We start from the raw sequence: 19,749 nt of genomic DNA, 5'->3' as shown, positions 1-19,749 counted from the left end.
TAAAAATACAAGAAAAAAAACTTTATTTCTATCATAGGAATATTGATTTATGGATGCCTTTGATTGGAATCATTTATAGTAGGGTCTACATGTGTACTGTTTGTACTGCACCTTTTCATAATGGCATGCCTTTGTATCCTCGCTATTGACTAGGTTAGTTCTACTGCCAAATTATGGCATTACAAAAAAAATATCAATGACAATGTTTTAGCACAGTAGCACAATTTCTGCAGGTCTTTCAAAAACGTTTAACAGTTTGCCCAATAGGTCCTAAAATTAAATCCACCAGAAGTCTTATGTTTTCATTAAAAAAAAAGTCAAGACATCTGGAGGAACATTTTCAACTCCCAGCAGATGCATTGCCAGAAGCCTAAAAGCAAAAGAATATTTTAGGAAATCCGTCTCTTCTGCGTGGTGAACACAGATATTTCACCTTTTTCTGGACCATATTATTTAAAGGCTTTAGAACTCCGTGCACTTTCTCCCCTGCTAACCAGCATTAAAATGCCTGTGCTCATCCTCTAAATATGTTTATATTGGCTTATTCTTCATTGCCACACATATCGTGCCTGTATATCCCTTGCATATGGTTTGGAAATTACACCTAGAGCCTAGAAATATTACTACAGCACTATAGCCACAAGCCCTAAAAACTATTTCCACACAGTACAGATAGAAATGTTAACATTGTATTTCGGGAATGAGACCAGCTAGAAAAATAATTAAACAACTATTTTTAATAATTATTAGAGATCCAACTCAATGGTTATTTCAGATTTTTTTTATAAATATTGAGGATAAGTAACTTTTTAAAAGTTACATTTTCCCTCCCTGAAGTTCCTGGAGACTAATTTGCATTAACTCTGAACAACTCCTAATTTGTGCTCAGTCTGGGAGCATGAAATAGGCTGACCTGAATGGGCAGAAATAACTCCTCTGAGTTCAATAGAACAAGTAAGATAGGGGCTTGTGGTCATTCTGATAAATCTTGCCTGAAAGGTCTTTTAAGCCACATGTAATATTTTGGTGCACTTGAAAAGGAGAGAACAGGATGCCAGGACAATTCATGCGAACCACTGTTTGATTGCTGAAGCACCCTGACTTTGTCCTACCAGACAACTGATTCTGAGTTTGTTGTGGGTACATTGCCTGCTTCAAACTGGATGTAAGTGTTAGCTGTGGAAGTAAACTAGTGATTACCATAGTGACTGCTCAACATATCCACAACCCTCAGAGCCCAAATTTAGTTTAGCCGAAGACTTTCACCATCTTGAAAATGCATTAACGCATGGCATTTTGGGCCTGTTTGTAGTATGGCAAATAGGAACTACTGAAAAAGTGGGTAGGATTGCCCCTGAGAATGTATATCCCATTGGCTACTGAGTGCCCAGGAGTACCCCTCACTCACTAGTTGGGGCCAAACATATATATGGCATGAGGACTGGACTTGCTGTTGTGACCTAAGTGGCACTTAGAAGGACTGGGCCTGCTTCACCTTGTAGCCAGGACAAAGACGTGGCCTCCAAGGGCCAGTTGGCTGACCTCCTGTGTGACTACAGGGACAAAAAAAGGTGCTAGAGGCATTTTCTCGACTATTCTCAGCTGATTAGTGGCAACTGAATCTTGGAAGGGGGTTTGCTGCTGGCCTTTGCCTAGCATCCTAAAAGACTGTAGGTGCCCCCCTGAGATCCTGCAGGGTTTAGAAGTGCACTACTGTGGTTGCTTGGGCACCACAACAAACTGGAAACGTTTGAAAACCTTTGCTCTAGAGCTCCAGAGCCAAAGGGACCTACCACGAAAAGTATCCAAATGGCAGTTCCTCTACTTTGGATTGAATTTCTGATTCATTTCCCTGAAAGGCTCCAGCATCTCAAAAAGACAACAAAGTTCCTTTCTGTTTTGGGGCTTAGAAACCTCTTGAAGCAAAAAAATAAAAAGCTCAAAGACCTTAGCAGAACCACCCTGCAGCATGTAGTTAGTTTGCAGCAGGTACAATGTCTGATTTATCTCACGAGGAGACAGTTTTTTCTTTAAAAAAAAATACGGAGTCAATTTTTTGATTAGGGCTTTGAAACTTTTTTTCGAACTTTTTGATTTCTAAGCTCTCACCAGGACAAATTCACTTGGTGTGTCCAGCCGGGGTTTCCTTGCTGTTGGCCTCAAATGGCACCTAGTTCTCGGTGTACCATCACCACTGACTATCATAGGAGCTTTGCGCTTTTTAGCACTATTTTCACCTAAGTCTTTAAAAATGCAAATCTCAGGTTTCCCTTATCGGATTTTTGTCATTTTGTTTATTAAATTCTACCCTGTGTTTCTACATTTTTCCGGGATTTTTACATTTTGGTGTTTTGACTTTCTTACTCTTTTCATCCTACATAAACAATTTACACATTGCCCTAACTTAAGCTTATCTGATCTGTGCCATAGCTAGCAGGAGGTTAATTTTATAACTTTAGGGGTTCACCCTGGCAAGGCGTGTGATTATCCTGTGAAGAGTGACCGTCACCCAACCCCCAATAATAATCCAAATTGTTTACACATATGTAACACCAAATAAAGATTTTTCTTATGTGTGTCTGTATTATTATCAACACAAATGTGTTTTTTCACCTCCATAATGTATTTGGTCATTTCTATGAATACAACATTTTACTTTAATTCACTTTGTTTTCCTGATTACAGTGCAATTTGTAACATTTTATACTTTTTAATTACATGACCTGTTGGATGGGTTTTTGTTCACCTGTGCAGTATCTCACGGCATCTATATTTTTTCATCTTCTATATGGCTTTTCCATTTCTTTTGATATAGAAACCGATTCCCAGGGTACAATTGTAGCTTTACTTTTTTGCACACAAAAATGTAAAGTTGCAACATGAACCTCACATCACTATGTGAAGCCTCATAAATCACTAACAATAAAAAAAAAAACCATAGCAATTCCACAGTGCCTCCCGGGATCTTAACGCTAGCTGACGTTAAACCATATTGTAATTATCAGTGATGGACACATTACCAGCAGCAAATATACGTTCTTGGTATGTACAGATTGTCTACTTAAAGTTCCTAGGTACCGATATTTTAAATGGCTATGAATTTTATGAATAACTTGCCCACTGTGAATGCAGAAAACAAATAACACTGCTCTGAAAGACGCGTTTCGTTTTAATAAAAATAAAATGAACACCTGTACATGTTATGGATTATTTAGAGAAAAGGTCAATAAACTTCTAAATCTAATTTAATACACAAAATGAAAAATGTATTTGTAAAGCCCTAGAATCACGATGTGAATCATGTATAGGGAAAAAATAAGGTGTTTCTAAAGTAGCGCCCCGAGGGAGTGCCGGGAGGACTCCAAGATGGATGCATCTCTGCAGTCGTCTTGCTGCCTGCGGCAGCCTATCGTAATGGCTGACAGTTATAAATAGTTAACAACCTCATGTGCACGGAGGAGTCCAACTGCCTTTGTGCACTGCCTGGGGGTTTTTTAACCTTCAAGGCTCGTTATTCATGCCGTGTAGCATCTCGTGTGTACTCCCCCTATGCCGTCCTCTGTTTTTGGCACCATGCGACAGAGGTGTTGGCAACCCCACTGGATGCACCCTTGGCAGTGTAGATGGAGAACATCAAAATTGGTAGCCCACTTTATTTGTGAAGGGCTCACCACTTGTGTATTAGCCAACTTGGTAGCTGCTATGGTCACTCTCTTAAAGTGCCTTGCAGGGGTTTTGGTAGTGCCTGGACCAGGTTTCGTCCCTACCAGTCCGATTCAGGGTGCCACTCAGACTGGCTGGTGCTGCCAGAACTGGGTACTGGCGGCGCCGCACCGGGTTGTATTGCTACTCCTACCTGGGATTTGAGGAATTTTAGTGTCCCGTACTTACTGCAGCAGCTCCTCCGTTATGGAGGAGGAGCGTCGCCACATCCACCCACTCACTCCCGACCAGCAGATGCAAAACTTGAAAAATAATATGATAATAAAACAGGTTTAGTATCATTTTTTTCCCGCAGGGTGAAGTCTTGGGGGCGGGCCATCATGGTGACTTATGGAGGAGGAGGCACATGCTACAAGTGCGCATATGGGTTTGGCTGGCCATCTTAGGACAGCCAAACTGACATGCATGTTTCCAGCCCAAGCTGCATTGCTGGGTTGGAGACAGCAGGCACAGGCTCCCAGTCTCCCTGAGAGCACAAATCAAGGCCATCAGGCCAGTCCTGGAACTTCTCTCATGCTGCCAGCAGCATCAAATCAGTGTCTGGATTGGCCGTAGGGGAGTCTGGTAGCTTCAGTCTGTGCGGCAGAGGAGCCAGAGGAGCAGAAGAGCAGCGATGCAGCAGGCAAGTTCTTTTTTGTTTGTTTTATCTTGTGTTGTTATTGTCGCCATCCGTCCCCTCCCCCGGGCTGCCTCACCATTTGTCTCTGGCACCAGCCGCTACTGGCTTACTGTTGGCTTCCCCGACCTTAGCTAAGAATGTAGGCCAGCTGGTTTTGGATCTCCATATTGTGGACGAGTTGGCCTGTGTGCTAGCAGTCCTCAGCTTCAGTAGCGGCTGGTGTCAGGGAAAAGTGGTGAGGCAGAGCAGGAGGAGACAGACAACAGCAATAACAATGGTTGATGGGAGAAATGGAAAATGAGGCCTACTCTGATTTGTTGAAAGTAAATGTACAATTATGTAATATCAAAGGGAAAATCTCTATGCATGACAAGGGGAGAACTGATTACTTTTTGACTAAAGCTGCATAAATCCACATAAATTGAATGAAGTATTCACCCTACTATCCTTTTCCTCTACTAAAGATGGACAATATAATAGCTGTCAAATAGATTATCACCCCCCATGTCTAGGTCAGTTTGGCTTCATCCCAAAAATGAGTACTACTAATAATTTAAGCAGGCTATTTTCAATATTTGACCAATTTAACCCTGATATTTACATGATGTCAGTGATGTCTGATGCTGAGAAAGCATCTAACAGTTAGAGAGCCAATCCCTTTCTATATTTTCAATATGTGCAAGTAGGGTAATCTTTACTTTTTTTGCTCTTCACGTTGTTTCCGAATCCCACATCCAGAGTGTACACTGATATAGTCACATTGTTAAATCCACAAGGGCAAGGTTGCTCCTCATTCCCCGTTGTTGTTTTCTCTTGTAATCAATACTCTTGCTCACCAAATTTGACAGAAGTTGGGGATAAGGGAACACATTTTCCACTAGACAATGTAATCATAAATCTATATGCAGAAATATTACTTCATGCATTCTCAAGCTACAGGAAAACCATGCCCTAATCATGGATGAAACTTTGGGATTGTCTCTCCTTTGAGCACCAACAGGAGTAAGTCGAAGATGCTTCCTTTGACAGCTGATGCTGTGGAGACTGGCAGTTGTTTGGGGTTCAAGTGGTGCATTGACTCTTTGAAACACTCGGGTTTCGTCATAGGCAGATTGCCTTCTGTGATGATGTAATGTAAGTGTGGTACCGAGGAGGCAAATGTGGAAAGCTAAGCAAATGACTAGTGTCAAGTTTCTCTTTCAACAACAGGCAGAACTTTACTAATCAAAATTATAGTTTTCTCCAAATTCTCTTTCAATTGTATAACGTTTCTCATTATCCCACCAAACATCTTATTAGTCTTCAAAGTATTTTAGCCAACTTGATCTGGAGTGGTGGGCAAACTATTGTTAAATAGAAGGTGCTCATCGTGTCAATCAGCAGGAGGCCCTTAGTAGTGCCTGTTTTGAAAAATATTTGCCAGAGCCCAGCCCACCAGTGAAGCCTGGCATTCTTGGATCAGTGACGGTATCCAGCAATGGAAAGAAATGCCAAGGAAACTACTGATATTATATAAGGAAGGCTGGTAAGGCTGTTTAGTTTGGCAATGCCCTTCTCCCCATGATTGTGCATATTTAATATAAGCAGTAAGTGTTCAATAAAGCAATGATGAAAATAACCTTGCACACCTTCAGTTATATTCTTCCAGATGGTCAGTTTATCACACAAGGGGCCCGATTCTGATGCGGGTTGGAAAAGCTTCCCGACTGAATCGGTTGGGAAATAGTTTCCGACCCACTCGGATCGGGAGAGTCCGACCGGCGGAGTACGATGCATCCGGATGCTTCCAGATACGATTTGGTTGGACTCCCATTGACTTCAATGGAAGCATATGTTCCTAACCGCATCATAATTGGGCCCTTGGTCGGGAAAACACGTTCCCAATCCGATTTGGAAGGAGGAAATGCCGTTAGGAGGCCTTCCTAACCGCATCAGAATCAGGCTCTAGGTGGGAATGCTTTGCTAACTGCATCAGAAACAGGCCCAAGGTAGTAAAGCTGTAACTCCGAGGATATGTAAAAGTATTTCAATAATAGGAATAGTATCAAGACCTTCCTGTACACTTTTCCTTTCGAAATACTATATTAAGGAAACAAAAATTTGCCACATAGGAAGTGAAAGCGGCAGCCTAGTGCCAGGTATTTATTGTTGTTGTGAATTGCATTGTTATGTATAGCTCTCATAGAGAGCCTTTAGTGTGAATATGTAGATCAATTTCCGATTACTCACTGTCTGAAATAACAACAGTTGTAGGCAAAAGTTTCCCAATGTTGTTACATCACCACCAGAAGTGCTCACTTCGCTTGTTGCCCCGTACACCCCTTATCTGAGTCTGTACAGACAGCATGGAAACTGAAGAGAGGCTTGTGGTCTCACCGGGCTTCTTCTACCTCTCCCAGGTCTCCACAATCCTGAGGAAGGCAGGAAACCTTGGGTGGAACATAGTCTTCACCAACAAAAGCACTTCTGACAGCTTGACCAGTGGCTCTAAAAGAAATGCAGTTACGCCTATCAGCGCAGAACCAGATCTCAGCTTAGAATGCAAGAGCAGCAAGAATAGCTTTCGTCGAAGGTAGAACGCGACGGAACAATGTGCGCATTATTGGTGTTCCGGAACGGGCGGAGGGGCAAGCGGTCGACCTCTATGTTGAAGATCTGATCCTCAATTATTTACAACCGCGGGGACTCTCCAAGTGTTTTACTATCGAGAGGACCCATCGGGTGCCGGGGGGGTCGACCGCGGCCCGGGGCCCCCCCTAGACCCATCCTTGCCAGAGTGTTTAATTTCCGGGACCGCGATGTCATCCTTCAGGCGGCGAGGGCGGCGCCGCCTGTCACCGTGGAGAACAGTAACATCACGTTCTTTCCAGACTTTACCTTGCGAGTCCAGAAGCAAAGACGGAGCTTTCTGGAAGTAAAGAAGGCACTCCGCGAGAGCGAGGTCAAATATGCGATGTTGTTCCCGGCCAAGCTCCGGGTAGAGGCTGAGGGCAAATCCTGGTTATTCCTGCGTCCGGAGGATGCCTAGGACTGGCTAGAAGGGTGGCGCACCGTGGACAGTCGGAGGAAGAAGAAATCATCGGCAGCAGATTCGACTGTGGACTGGCGTCTGCAGAGGCGCTCCCCATCACGGTCTGATTCTGGGGCCCTGGGCCCGGGGGAGGAACATTGACTATGGACGCTGGTAAGATGGCCTGGATCCCTCGGGAGGGCCCGGAGCTCCCACTCTGGATGTTTGAGGGGGGGAATGCTATCCCTGGGGTGGCGGGTGGCCTTGTATAGTTGCTACTGTGTTGGGCCTTGAGCTGCTCCCCTGCTTTGACTGCCGGCGGACCTTTCCCGGTCGACACCTGGGTGATGCGAGCCACTCCTCTCGATGCGTTGCTGGACTACTGGGTGGCGGGGGGCCCGGACTCTCCAGATGAACTCCCAGAGACTCTTTTCTGGCCTAGTGTGAGTAGGGTTTGGGGTAGCGAGAGGGGGCTTGGGGTGATGTTGGCCGCTATGTCGGGAGTGGGGCAGCGCATGTTTCCTCTTAATGTTACTGGGGGGGGGCGACAGGCACTCTGCAAGTTGGGGGAGGCGGGGGGTTCTAGCCCCGTCCGGCAGGGTAGCAGGGAGGGGTGGGTTTGTTGGGGGGTGGTTGTTAGTGGGGGGGAGGTTTTGCACTGTTTTTCTGCAGCAGCTTGGCACGGCACCTTTTGTCAGCATGGGGCACTGACGGATCATCGTTTGAGATCGGGGCTCCTTTCTGCCACACTCAGAACGGGTGGGGGTCAGCGGGGGTTGTCACTATGGTTGAAGGCTAGGGTACCCGTATCTGGGGCGCATCTCGGATGCGTAGGAATGATGATACTGCTGTCAATCAACAATGGCTCAGAGACTTAGTCTAATGACCTGGAACGTTAACGGACTGGGTGATAAAATTAAGCGGAGCATAGTGCAGCACTACATACACCGCCATCGTACTGACGTGGTGTTGCTCCAAGAGACACACCTGATTGGCAATGCCTGTCACGCCCTGGACCGAAAGGGATACCGCATGGTTGCCCATTCGGGCTTTACCTCGGGTTCTAGAGGGGTGGGAATTCTCCTGAGAAAGGGCTGCCCCTCTGTGATTCAGACAACTTACACTGAGCCTCAGGGTAGATATGTAATCTGTTCGGGACGGTGGGAAGGGAAGACCCTTAACCTGATCTCGGTATATGCAACACCAGGTCTGCAGCGTCAGACCTTGGCGGATGTTGGCAAGATTCTGCCCACCCTGTCGGAGGGCGCGGTGATCATGGGCGGCGACTTTAACCTGACGATGGACGATACGGTGGACCGTACCCCACCCCGTGCGGGTGGGCAGATGGGCTCGCAACTGAGTACGTTTGCGGATGCATTCGGCTTGGTGGATGTTTGGAGGTGGTTGCACCCCCGAGACACGCTGTACACTTTTCTATCCGGAGCACACGGCAGTCGCTCGCGGTTGGACTACCTGTTTACGCTCGCACAAGATATCCATAACTTCACTGACTCCTCGGGCCTAGCAAGGGGAATTTCCGATCATTCTCCGGTCATTGCCTCCTTTGGGGCCAGCCGGGATCGTCAACCGGGCCCTATCCGGATTCAGCCATGGTTGCTGAAGATCCCGCACATTAGGGCTTCTCTGCGACACGATACTGATTGTTACTTTAAAGAAAACGAAGGGTCGGTGGATTCAGCGGTGACACTATGGGGGGCCTACGGGGCAGATATTAAAGGGAGAGCAGTGTCATTGCTGGTGGGACACAAACATGAACGGCGACGCCGGGTTACCGCGCTCGAAGCGGAGATACTTCAACTCGAGCAGGGAACCACAAATACCCCGGCCCACGACGCCCCACACTTACTAGAAGTGAAAAGACGTGACTATAAACAGCTGCTCTATGAGGAGGCCAGTCGCCGATCCCTCGCCACCCAACACAGAATTTATGAGCTGGGAGAACGCACGGAGAAAATGTTGGCATGGTTAGAGCGTAGGGAAATGGCAGCGCGATGGGTGGGTGCGATCAAGGGGCCGGACGCGACACTGATTACTGACCCTCAAAATATAGCCGAGGCCTTTGCGGCGTACTATGAACGTATATATACCCCGCCGCAAGCCTCGCAGGCCGGCTGGGCATCAGACCTCCTCGCAACCATTGAGGTGCAATGTCTCTCCCAGCCTGACCGGGAGGCGCTGGAATCGGACATCTCGCTCGAGGAGGTCCAGACTGCCATCCGAGACACACGGTCGGGGAAGGCTATGGGTCCTAATGGACTCCCGATAGAACTCATGAAAAGCATGTCGCTGATGGTGGCGCCTCACCTGTTAAATCTATATAAAGAATGCTATGAGACCGGCACTCTTCCGGCTGAAATCCGCATGGCCACGATAGTGGTAATCCGCAAACCCGGCAAACCAGCGGACGAATGTGCATCCAACAGGCCTATTTCCCTGATCGCAGTGGAGGCCAAAATTCTGGCTAAGATATTGGCCAACCGTCTGCTTCCGTACCTCTCGGCCCTTATCCACCCCGACCAGTCGGGTTTCATGCCGGGCCGTAACACTGCCCGAAATCTGCGTCGAGTCCATGGCGCCCTGGGTCGAGCGGCGACAATTCAAGAAGATGCGCTGTTACTAGCGCTAGATGCCAAGATGGCGTTTGACACAGTTGCGTGGGAGTACCTGTTTGCTGTTTTGGCCCGGGTGGGAGTGGGCCCTCGGTTGATGGGATGGATCCAACTGCTTTACACTATGCCTACGGCCTGTGTGTCGGTCAATAACCACCGCTCGGCTTCCTTCCCCTTGGGTCGTGGCACTCGACAGGGCTGCCCCCTGTCACCACTCCTGTTTGCCCTGGCGCTGGAGCCCCTAGCGGTTTGGATCCGTAATGACCCCGAAATTCGGGGCCTCAAATGGACAGCTGATCATGAAGACCGCATATCGCTGTACGCGGACGACGTTTTACTATACTTATCCTCTCCCGCGCAATCGCTACGAAGGGTACTCCATATCTTTCATATATTTGGGGCCCACTCTGGATACCAGATCAACTGGTCCAAATCCCAGCTGTACCCACTCCGGGGTGATCCGCAGCCTAGCCCAAGGGGATATTCCATACCGGTAGCACTACAGGGCTTCCAATATCTAGGAGTTTTCATAACCATGGATGCCACTGTATTCTATGAACGAAACTTAGATGGCCCCCTGCAGAGGTTCAAATCTGATATGGTCCATTGGAAAACGTTGCTCATTACACTCCTGGGCCGGGCAGCCCTCTTCAAGATGTTAGCGCTCCCCCGTTTCTTCTATGCCCTTCAGAATACTCCTATCCCGGTCCCGGAAGCTTATTTCCTAAAAATTGATGCAACACTGCGGGGATTGCTGTGAGACACCGGAACGCCGCGTATCGCAATGCAGAAACTAACGATGGGCTGGTATGATGGGGGGATTGGCCTGCCGGACCTCCGCCTCTACTACCAGGCCTCTCAACTGATCGCGATCAACCAGTGGGTGTTCGGGACACAGGATGACCCTAGCTTCCGAACTGACCGTTGGCTCATGGGTAAGGGTGGATACAACAGGGCACTATACTCAAATCCGAAGAAACTAAATCTCAAGGGACCCACGGCCAGGACGGTGGAGATTTGGCATCATCTCCAGAAGCGAACGGGGTGGAACAGGCGGTTGACTAAGGCCACTCCGTTATGGGAGCCGGACTGTCTGGGACGCCTGAGCACTTATGCAGGGTTCGACAAATGGGACCTCATTGGCATCTCTACAGTGGGGGACATATGGATAAAAGGCAGGAAGGCGAAATTCCCTAAGCTGCAGCTTAAATACCAGCTAGCCCCCTCAGAGCAGTTCCGTTACTTGCAAATCAGCCACGCACTCGACAGTGCCCTGCCTGCTGGGACTCCCCTTCCAAACTACTCGCCCCTAGAAGATAGATTGCTGCTCGACCCCATGGACCGAAAGGCGATTTCCCTAACTTACAAAAAGTTGATTAACAACCGCGTTGACCCGATGGGGAACCTACGGGCTCGGTGGGAGTCGGAGACGGGCGAGATGTCGGACAAGGTTTGGCGAGACGCGCTGGCCTCCCCTCGGGAGGTGGCAGTATCAATGCGGCTCCGCCTGGTCCAACTCAAGGTTTTACATCGTGTTTATTTTGATGCGGTCCTCTTGCACAAATTGGGTCGGCGTCCCAACGAACTTTGTATCCGTAACTGTTCTCACGTAGGCATGTTTATACATATTTTGTGGGCCTGCCCCTACGTGCAACACTATTGGATAGAAGTCTCCCGCCAGATGGCGCGGGCCACAGGGAAATCGGTGGTCCCCTCCCTTCAGCTCTGTCTCCTGAATGTGTGGGAGGACTCGGACTTTACCCAGGCGCAGGAGTGGGCAGCGGTGGGTTGGGTCCTAGCTAAAAGAAATATTGCCCAGAAATGGGGGGTGGCTGATTTGCCGTCCTTGAGCGCCTGGGCCAACGATATGGATTTCTTGATGGTGGCTGAGAAAACGGTCTATAAAGGTAGAGGGTGCCCCAAAAAGTGGGACCAGAAATGGGTCCGGTGGAATAAATATCGGGGGGACCTTTGTATATCTCCCACGGTGGAACTCCGACGAGAGAGACAGGCTCTACTGGATGACTTGGATACTGAGGGAAAGTCCTGAACCCTGGGAAACACTTAATTATACGCTATGTGGAGTTGAACCCCCGTGATGTGGACGGGCCGATGGGTGGTCGGTAGGGCGATGTGTGTCAAGTTGGTCTCTGAGCGAAATTATCCTTGAAGTGATGCTAAATTTGTATTGTGCCCCTACTTGTATCGAATATACTTCCCAGACTGCTATGTGATCGTGACTGTTGTCTCTGCTGCGGATTTAATGTTAATAAAAAGTTTATTAAAAAAAAAAAAGAATAGCTTTCGGGTGGGGATTGTAGGGAAGGCACAGAAAGTGGTGGGGATGGGTGGAAGGAGGACACATATATTTTTAATATTTGAGCAGAGGGGTTGAAGAGAGGGTGGAGTGCTGTGGGTGGCAGAATACCAGATTGTCTTTTTAATTTAGAGAGGGGTAGGGCTAGGTAAATGCAAAGCATGGAGGGGGTGGGTGATGGCCAGGTATTATTTTTTCTATAGTTAGTAGGGAGAGTTGAGGCAATGTTATCTGTGCCTCCTCCATTACTCCTCCGCTCATAAGGTGCTGTTGAAAACAGGGTCAGTGATTTGGAGTCATAAATAAAATAACATTGTAGGTGGTTAAAAAGTGAATAACAGGTACGTTTTTCACCTCTACGTTTTGAGTGACATCATCGAGCTTCATTCTTGTTATCTATTTGACGTAATTCAGAACCCCTTAGTGGAAAACATCACTAATATTCACTGTTACCTACTGACAATTCTATGGGTAATTTGTATAGCACAGGGCTACTACTTTTGTTACCCTCTGGAACACCTTGGGTTTGTCGCTATGGAGAGAACTTGCAGTCTTGCACTAGTCCTAGGGATATTCTCCAATCAGATGGCTCTGAACCTGTCATTGTAGCTAAGTAACACAAGAACTCAGAGAGGTGCAAAACAGAAGAATCAGGAAGGACCACTTGGGTATATTAGATTCATCTCTGGATTGATGTCCCTTAGACATGAGACTGAAGACAAACCACCAGGTAGGAAAACAGCTCTAATCCTGTTTTCAGAGTTGGGATGGTAAAGCTGTCCTTTCTTAGCCATCTGGCCTGAACTTTTGTACATGAGAAGATAGTTGGGCAAACTGAGCTGAGGTGACTCGTGATAAAAAAGCATTCAGCAATCCTCCTTTGGAAAGGATGCCCAATCTGTCATGGCACACGCATAGATCATATTGTAGTATATTTCATGCTGGTCCTACACTTTTGACCAATTTCAATAAACAAATTTAAAGTATAAAAACATGAAGGAGCCCTTGGTTTTCTCCATTTTGTCCCTGGCTGCATTTGAGCAATGACATTTTTAGGGTGTTCAGACAAGGACCCAATTAGGCATTTAAGTTGTGACCCACACACACACTCAAACAGATGCACAAAAGGGTCAGAGTACCACTGCTAATCCTGTTTCATCAAAGTGCCACATTCTATAACCACACTAAACATATCATATTGTAGTGCATACATATTTCAAATATCCTCAATGCCATTAATAATATGAATATTATTAGTGCGATTACAATTAATTTCACGAGTTCCTCAGCAACTTACAATAAAAGAGTGCAATAGAAATTTCAGAAGCTGAATGTTGCAGTGTATGTGGCTACAGATTTCCACTTTGAAGCATTAGAAAGACTCAGCTCTATGAAACGGTAGATCGCAGTAGTCAATTAGATATAGTCAAAAGAGTGCATAAAGAAGGTCAGATGTAGTTCCAAACAATAATATGAACACTCCTCTGCTACAGCTATGGTTTATAAAACACAACAATTGGAAGTAATCCCACCTTCCACACATCTCTGTCAAATTTATCTTGGGTGCACTTCTTGACAGTGAGGAAAGCATATTCAGATGTGCAGATAGTCACGACCAGATTGGCCAGTCATGAACCATAGCAATCCCTGGGGAGCTGGAAGGATGGGGCCAGCTGGAATAAGATTAACACATAGGGCCCAATTACGAGTTTGGTGGTGTGGGAGTGGGCCGCCATCCTGTCGCCTGCCCACCAGATTACGAGTATTATCGCGGTCTGATGGTAAGGCGGTGTGGCGGTTCCACGGCGGAGCAGTTTAAAGGCTCATATGTGAGCATTAAACTGCAATTCTACAGGACCGCCAGTGCACGTTCCTGCATGGCATGGACTGTGCAGTCCATGTCGTGCAGAAATGGGGTGCATTGGGGCGTTTCATCTCTTTCAGCTGAAGGTCACCCAGTGCTGAAGAGAGCTTCCCGCCCTCAGCTGCAGGAATAGTGGGTAAAAGTCCTCTGCTGTGCCGCTGACTGTTGACTACAGACCGAGCTGTCGAGTTGCCACGCCTCATGCCTCCTCCTCACTCCTCGCAACGTGATGCTGTGTGTCCTCAACACTGCCTCAAAACTGCCGGAGGAGCCTCTGAGCCTCGGAGCTTCAAAAAAAAACAATCCAACATGCCGGTGGAAGTCCTAGGGAAGACGCGGACGTGGAGGGTGCACGCGTTCGAGCCCAGGAGACTGAGTGATCAGAGTTGAGTGCAGGCAGTAACTGTGCCTGAGTAAAGGAGCCGGCCAGAAGACAAAAAAGGGGGGAGGGGGACGAAAGGTGAGCGTTAAGGAAAAGGGAGCCGTAGGGGCTTTAAAGACCCCGGCTCTCTGACATTACTCCCCCCGCCTGAGTATAGCCTAAACAGCCTCAACAGCAGGCTAAGCTGCAACATGGGTAACTGTAGCATACAGGAGGATAAATAACATTGGAGTTTACCTGGTGTTTGGACAGTCAGAGAAAAAATTATTGAGGCTTGCAGGGACTTTAGCGCCCTAGTACTGGACACGGTCAGTCAGCTATTGGCACAGCAGAGGTAATTGCTCTTTGTACCTTGATGTTATGTTACTCATAGAATATTAAGGTCTCGGTTTTTATTAATTATCGCTGCAGAAATGCTAATGCAGGGTAGTAGCTTGAAAAGGGGGTGGAGGTTAATAGTGAAGAAACACTTTGGAGTGAAAGTGTGGGAAGATCAAGATCTATAATTTAAACCCAAATCTAACCCAATCTACAGACAACCACATAAATAGCATGTGATACCGAAAGATGGCTCCAAGGAAGATAAAAGTATATAGAGCGCGAAAAGAGTCTTCCCCGATGATCAATGAGTCCTCAAGTGAAAATGGGACTTTGGTAGAGAGTATGTGAAGCCCCAAGGAAAGCGAAAAGAGGCTATTAAGGAGAAATATAAGGAAGAAAGTCGTAATTAAAAACACCCAACCGAAAGTAAAAGGGGGAGCGCTAGTGTCGAAGTCAATAAAGGACTTTGTGGGCAAGCACTTTAAGAGGATACAATCACCAGTGAAAATCCCGGACACTAATAAAGAACAAATAAATGAATACAAGGTTACAATTCATTCTGCACTAAATTCAGATGTATCATTTTTAAATGATCAAACTAACTTAAGTCAAATTGAACCCATTTTGTAACCAAGACTGTCTTCATCCCCACAGATTTTTCTCTGCGGGGCGATGAAGAACCGGTACAGGAGGGGAATATCGCCGACGGAATAAGGAGCGATCAGAGAGAAGATTCGGGTCCAGTTACAAAGTCTAAGCCTGATAAGATCACGGGTCAGTCTGTAAATCAAGGAACTGAGACTACAGAAGGATCGGTGCGTAACATTACATTGGGCATAGATATTTTAGCAACACCCTCGGCCTCAATGCTGGACAAAATGTTGATGTTGCAAAAAACTTTGCAAGGGTTACTATGTTAAACAATAATATTCTAAAAACCTTGAAACTTGTGGGTGAATTACAAGGGATTAGGGGCCTAATGCCAACAATAGTTAGACCGGTATCTAACACCCAGAACCTGGGTAGTGCCAGGGAAACTGAGCAAGTCATTAATTGCAGAATGTGTATATCTCCAGATGTCTGATGTTGATAAAAAGACGGGGAGAACACACTTGGTATAGGCACTATAACCCACGGAGAGGTAAAGGGGGTTTTCAACAAGTAAGCCCTCCAAAGAGGAGAGCTCCAAGAATTAGCAGGGCAATAGGGGGAATGAAGAGCTTATCAAGAGAGTTGCATGTCGAAGTGGGAATAAAGAAGGGTCAACCAAAAACCACTTTGAAGGATATCAGGGAGGGTATAATGGATAAAAATCGTGAAAAAGGTCAGGGAGGAAATGATAACATCAGGGACTTAGTTGAAGGAGGAACAAAACCAAAAGCAATTACCAGTAAGAGGACCCAGTGTGGAAGAGGGAATGCCAGCACAGTAGACGTGAAAGTAGGAGGTAATATGTGGATACACTTCGAACCATCCAAAATAGAGAAGGGGAAGAAAAAACAAGGAAGATCCTACCCCTAAATCGCTCCCAGCTTCTATTCTCTTTCTCAAAATGTCCAAGTCTGAGAGAAATTGGGACAAAGGATCTAAGACAGGTGGGCTTCAGTTGCAATAAGAAAGGGAAGGAAATTACCACGGTCTTAGTGCATTCAGGTAAAGGCAGCCAATGTAAAAGCGGAAATGGAGGTACTGAAAGAAGGGATAAGGTTAATCCCAAAAGTAGACCTGGAGGGGGGTAACCAACAAGCATTCTGAAATGTCACACAGGGGTAGGGAAAAGGCAGGTAAGGCTGATAGTTGTAGAGTGCAGGGAAAAAGAAAATATCAAAATAGCTATTGATAACTCAGTGTCTGGTAAATGTTGGGGTAACTGGAGCCTAGAAAACAGTTATCTAGGCCCGCCCCAGGGGAATCGGGAGGGGATTGATTGCCTTAGCGAAATTGACAAGGAAAATTGATTGTCTCATAGCCTTAAAATTAGATCATGGAACATAAATGGGCTAGGAGGACAGATAAAAGTTGAAAGTATAAAAAAACTAGCCCGGAGTGTAGAGGTTATATGTTTACATGAAACTAGGCCAGCTAGAAAAAAAATGTTTGGTCGACAATCGGGGGGGATTATTACACTCATATCAACCAGGATTGTGAAAAACGTAACGCCAATAAACGTAACATGTAAATGGTTGCTTGCCTGCAAGGTATCCCTGTTGGCCACAGACAGGATGTGCGAAAATTTGGTACTTACGAATGTCTACATACAATGGGGGGTCCCACGAGGAGTAAGGAGTAGAGATGTGGCACTTTAAGGAAGATGTGGGCATACTGTGTGAAAAGCATGGTAATGATTTGATCATTGTAATGGGAGATTTCAATCACAAACTGTATCCAAAAAGACTAGAACCCTGGTTTAAAGAAATATTGAGCTCATACAATATAATGTCAGTGGATTTCCCTAACTGTATTTCTTCTGGACAAGATTTAACACTAGGGAAGTATTTGGGGATAAAGGGGTTATTTTATCTGAATGGTAGACTAGAAACCGATTGCAGAACAAAACAAACCTCAGAAATAGGCACACAACATTGCCCCATTGATCATGTTTTTATTCACGCATGGAATTTTGCAACAGTATAAAGGGGTTCAGATAATTCAAAGAGAAGGTAGTGAACATAATCCCCTGCCTTTTGAGCTATTTAGGGGGTCTATGAGCCACCGTGATATAGCACTTCCCCAACAATTGGAGTACCCTAAACGCTTGACAACGAGACTAACAGATGAACATCTACTAAAATTGGCTAACTTTCAACAGAAGTTAAACATGGAAATTGCTAGGGGTCAGAAAGTAGAGTGGTTTGAAGAATCAATTGCACATGTTGTACAATTCCTCAGAGCAGAACTAAAAAATAAGAAAGTATGCCATGTTGACAAGCAATTAACGCAAGGAAGACAATCAAGGTGGTTCAATGTGGAATGCATGAATAAGAAAAGGTTAATAAGGAGAGAAGAAAGATACCTTAGAACTAGATTTCTCCAGGGTAGACTTATAAAACTGAATAAGTTGCAAAAGGAATACAAAATGTTAGTAAGGAATCAGAAGAAGATATACAAAGAGAAATGCTGGGAAAATCTGTTGGAAACAATTGAAACAAAAAATGTCCAGACGTTTTGGAAGCTGGTACAGGAAGCCCCAGGGCTATGAGCTGTGTAGTGGAAGAAGCAGCATGGGAAGAGTACCTAGGTGAACTGTATGGTGCAAGTAAATCGTCCGAAGTAAATGAAAAATTACATTGGGGAGGGGTTGTTGAAGATATAAAATCGTTCTTCACAGTAGAAAATGTAAACAATACTATAAAAAAACTAAAGTTAACCCATGCAGCAGGGCCCGAGAATCTTCCTGCTATCATAATAAAGACACAGTTAAACTGGTGGGCTGAATTCCTATCTCATGTGTTCTTAGCCATATTAGAATCGGGCCATATCCCCAAAAATTGGAGGGGGGCAGTAATTAGACCTATACATAAGAAGGCCCCGAAGAATTATAGATTGATTACATTGCTGGATGTTGGTAAGAAAGTCTTTGCCAAAGTAATCCTGGGTAGATTAAAGGATTGGGTGGAGCAATGGTCGATTGTGCCTGTGGAACAGGGTGGCTTTAAGGAAGGACACTCTACAATTGACCACTGTTTTGCCCTAAAGGCGGTTGCACGGAAGTCTACGGAACAAAGAGGGAAGTTGTATTGTTGCTTTGTAGACTTCCGTGCGGCATTCAACCTGGTTGATGGGAAATGCCTTTGGGAGACCCTGACAAAATATGATATCCCAGAAAGACTGCTGGTTGTAATACCGGAGTTGCATAGACAGAATTGGGCCAAATCATTAAGGATACGGTGGGGTCTTTGACACCGAAAATAGCGATGGCATAAGACAGGGGTGTGTGTTGGCCCCTCTGCTCTTTGCCATATTTCTAGCAGATCTGCCAACTACCCTGGAGGTAGATAGAAATGCAGGTCCGAAAATGAACGGGAAACATTTATCGTGCTTACTGTATGCCGATGATTTAGTAATCCTTGACCAGACAGAGGTGGGCCTACAAAGGAAGTTTAATGCTTTCAGAGAATATTGTGTGGCAAAACATTTAACTGTAAACATGGATACAACTAAAATTCTGTGTTTCGGCAAAAGAGATCAGAGGTGCAATTGGTATTTGGGCCCAACAAAACTGAAAATAGTGAACGAATATAAATATATTGGAGTCTGGTTCGACAAGTACCTAAAGTGGCACACACATCTGGAGGCACTGAAAGCTAAGGCCCATATATCAGTGTGTGGATTGAAAACAATGAATCGTGTCTATGGGAAAATGTCCCATAGACCATTGATAAAGGCCTACAGCACCATGATACACCCCAACTACAATATGGAGCAGAAGTTCTCTGCTTAAGTGCCAAAAGCCGATGGGATATTGAGGAAGAGAAATGCATAAAATCCCTAATGTCATTACCGGGTTCATCCATGATCCAGGCAATTAGATAAGAGCTGGGTATGACATCATGGAATGTACAGGCTCAATTGGCCGTATTAAGATTTTGGATAAGATTGGGTCCGGGAGAGGCCCAGAAAGTGTTGCAATGGTTTAAAAATTAGATCCAGCATAGCGACCTAAAATGGGCCAAAGAGGTCAGAAAGAAATTGTATTCTGTATGTGACAACCTAAAGGTGAGAATTGGCCAGCAGACATTACAAATAGAAGCAACAAAGAGCAAACTCAGAACTCTAGGTTAGGAATTGTCTAGGATGGATGACGTGGAGTATCTGAGAAAGAAATAATCAGTGCAATTTATGATAAATAGTTGGTTGACAGAAACCTGGTACCCCTATTTGGA

At 45.8% G+C, this 19,749-nt stretch overlaps 1 protein-coding gene across 1 annotated transcript in view; it reads right to left on the bottom strand.

Annotated features, from left to right (window-relative positions):
- Nucleotides 1-19,749, bottom strand: part of FRMD3 (FERM domain containing 3) — a 638,046-nt gene that overhangs the window by 10,586 nt on the left and 607,711 nt on the right. The gene's annotated exons all lie outside the window — the stretch shown is intronic.

Source organism: Triturus cristatus, chromosome 2_1, assembly GCF_964204655.1.
Source record: "Triturus cristatus chromosome 2_1, aTriCri1.1, whole genome shotgun sequence".
NCBI classification, from domain to species: Eukaryota; Metazoa; Chordata; class Amphibia; order Caudata; family Salamandridae; genus Triturus; species Triturus cristatus.
Note: the sequence above shows the minus strand (reverse complement) of the source record. Positions and strands in the feature narration are given on the sequence as shown.